Source organism: Carassius carassius, chromosome 48, assembly GCF_963082965.1.
Source record: "Carassius carassius chromosome 48, fCarCar2.1, whole genome shotgun sequence".
NCBI classification, from domain to species: Eukaryota; Metazoa; Chordata; class Actinopteri; order Cypriniformes; family Cyprinidae; genus Carassius; species Carassius carassius.
The window spans coordinates 23132169-23135604 of record NC_081802.1 but is presented as its reverse complement, the minus strand read 5'-3'; the positions used below and the strand labels follow the sequence as shown (position 1 = coordinate 23135604).

Sequence of the window (3436 nt, the reverse complement as noted above, 5' to 3'; positions counted from 1 at the left end):
AACCTCAATTAAATTGTTACTCTTAACTTGGTTTGGACGTTTTTTGTATTTTCTAGTTCGGGGAACAGACACAGTCTCTATAGTGTGATATCTAGGTGAAAGAGTCTCTATGTGCTGAGAAATTAACTGACCTCTGTGATGGGAGGCAGCTAGCAGACGGTCGGTTTAGCCAGTCTGTCTGCTTCCTGACCTGGGCCCCAGTTAGTCAAGTATAAACACTAAGACTATTTGCCATATTTCTAGAGAGAAGAGTGGCGCCACCCCAGGAGGGATGAAGACCATCTTTTTTAAACAGGTCAGGTCTGCCCCAAAAGCTCGTCCAATTGTCTATGAAACCTATGTTATTCTGTGGGCACCACTTAGACATCCAGCCATTGAGTGATGACAATCTGCTATGCATCTCATCACCACGGTAAGCAGGGAGGGGACCAGAGCATATTACAGTGTCTGACATCGTGCTTGCAAGTTCACACACCTCTTTAATGTTATTTTTAGTGATCTCCGACTGGCGAAGTCGAACATCATTAGCGCCGGCATGAATAACAATCTTACTGTATTTACGTTTAGCATTAGCCAGCACTTTTAAATTTGCCAAGATGTCAGGCGCTCTGGCTCCCGGTAAACATTTGACTATGGTGGCTGGTGTCTCTATATTCACGTTCCGTACAATAGAATCACCAATAACTAGAGCACTTTCATCAGGTTTCTCAGTGGGTGCATCACTGAGTGGGGAAAACCTGTTTAATGTTTTGATCGGAACAGAAGAGCGGTGTTTTGACCCACGACTATGCTGCCTCACCGTCACCCAGTTGCCCTGCTGCTGGGGCTCTGTTTCCGGAACCGAACAATGTACAGGAATCCCTGAGCTAGACGCATCCAAAGCCGTATCTAGAGCCCTAACTTTTTACTGTCCTCAATTAAAGTTTGGATGCGTGTCTCTAATTCTGAAATCTTTTCTGTCAGCCTAACTATTTCCCTGCATTTATCACATGTGAATCCCTCATCAGCGACAGAGATAGATAAACTGTACATGTGGCAAGAGGTGCAAGAAACAATGATAGGAGAAGCCATTACTCACCGTGCTTGATGAAAATTCTTACTGCGGTTGTTTGATGAACTTGTGAAAAACTGGAGCGAGGGAGAGGAGAAAAGAAAACAGCGATAGGTTCGAATGAAAACGCTAATGACAAGCTAACGAGTGCTAACGCTTTGCAGGTGTACTGCACTCACAGATATAAAATAAAAGTGAACGATCAAAGTTAATCTGATAAGATTGATCGATAATATCAGAAATATTGTTTTAATTAAGTTATATTTTACCACTTTAAAAAACAGAGAGTGATAGTAAGATAAAGATTCTAGAGAAAAAAATACAATAAAAACAGCTACACGGAGCTACGATTAGCTACAGAAGGCCAACAGGAAGTAGAGAAAACACTGTCCAACAGCGACACCCGCAGGCAGGAGTTAAGGCAGGAGTAAAGTTCATCATTCATCAATCCTTCTTCCAGTTTCTCAATATCTTCCTCTTTTTCCAATGTAATTTCATATTGTTTCATCATTTTTGGTCTTACCGCTAGTATGCTAGTCACTTCGATCTTGTCTTTCAATGCTTCTATAATGTCCTCTGCTCTCCCATCTTGTACCTCCGTCATATCAATCACTACCGTTGCTTCCTTTGCATAGATCCGTTTGAGTCGCCTTTCTAGGTAATCCTTTTCTCGTTGTCTTTTATCCAGTCCATTTTCAGTTAGCTGCCTTGTCTGATTTGCCGAATCCATGTCTGTAGCCGTTAATCCGTCCATTTAACAAAAAAAAAAAAACTAAAATGATTCCTCCCAAACAGAAAAGCTGTTGAGAGAACAAATAACAAAAATAACACAAAAAACTAGAAACAAAATACTTATCTTGAACAAAAACAACGCAAAAAAACAACACAAAAGTTTGGGTGAGCCTTTCTCACCTCCCTATAGCCAACACACTTCCTGTTTCTCACTAGCTCTCTCTAGCGCCCTCAGGTTGGTATGGCCATAAGTTAAGGCTGCTGCAAAGAGAAGGCTATTTAAAGATCAGCCACTCTAATCGGTAGAGCATTTTATAAGAAGGGAAGAAAATGCAAAAGCTTAAAGCAACTGGCTTTTCCAGGCGGTCTAACATCCAAGTATTAACCAGGCCCAAACCTGCTTTGCCTCTGAAATCGGACAGAGACTCTTTTATTTTTTTTATTTTTTTTGTAAGATTATTTTATAATTTGTGAAAAAAAATCAAAAAGTTTACAGCACCTGGTATTCCCCAGCAGTCTACCATCCAAGAACTAACCAGGCCCAAACCTGCTTAGCTTCAGAGATCAGACAAGACCAGGCATAGCCAGGTTGGTTTGGCCGTAAGCTAAGACTGCTGCAAAGAGAAGGATATTTAAAGATCAGCCACTCTAATCGGTAGAGCATTTTATAAGAACGGAAGAAAATGCAAAAGCTTAAAGCAACTGGCTTTTCCTGGCGGCCTAACATCCAAGTATTAACCAGGCCCAAACCTGCTTTGCCTCTGAAATCTGGCAGAGACTCTTTTTTTTTTTGTAAGATTATTATATTATCTGTGATCAATTCCAAAAATTTACAGCACCTGGTATTCCCAGGCGGTCTCCCATCCAAGAACTAACCAGGCCCAAACCTGCTTAGCTTCCAAGATCAGACTAGACCAGGCATAGCCAAGCGAAGGCTGCTGCAAAGAGAAGGCTATTTAAAGATCAGCCACTCTAATCAGTAAAGCATTTCATAAGTCAAGTCAAGTCACCTTTATTTATATAGCGCTTTAAACAAAATACATTGCGTCAAAGCAACTGAACAACATTCATTAGGAAAACAGTGTGTCAATAATGCAAAATGATAGTTAAAGGCAGTTCATCATTGAATTCAGTGATGTCATCTCTGTTCAGTTAAATAGTGTCTGTGCATTTATTTGCAATCAAGTCAACGATATCGCTGTAGATGAAGTGACCCCAACTAAGCAAGCCAGAGGCGACAGCGGCAAGGAACCGAAACTCCATCGGTGACAGAATGGAGAAAAAAAACCTTGGGAGAAATCAGGCTCAGTTGAGGGGCCAGTTCTCCTCTGACCAGACGAAACCAGTAGTTTAATTCCAGGCTGCAGCAAAGTCAGATTGTGCAGAAGAATCATCTGTTTCCTGTGGTCTTGTCCTGGTGGTCCTCTGAGACAAGGTCTTTACAGGGGATCTGTATCTGGGGCTCTAGTTGTCCTGGTCTCCGCTGTCTTTCAGAGCAGTAGAGGTCCTTTCTAGGTGCTGATCCACCATCTGGTCTGGATACGTACTGGATCCGGGTGACTGCAGTGACCCTCTGATCTGAATACAGACTGGATCTGGTGGCTACGGTGACCTCGGAACAAGAGAGAAACAGACAAATATTAGCGTAGATGC

General features: G+C 42.0%; 1 pseudogene; it reads right to left on the bottom strand.

Annotated features, from left to right (window-relative positions):
• Positions 1 to 2270: 2270 nt before the first annotated feature.
• On the bottom strand, positions 2271 to 2389 carry LOC132132012 (5S ribosomal RNA; annotated as a pseudogene).
• Positions 2390 to 3436: the final 1047 nt, after the last annotated feature.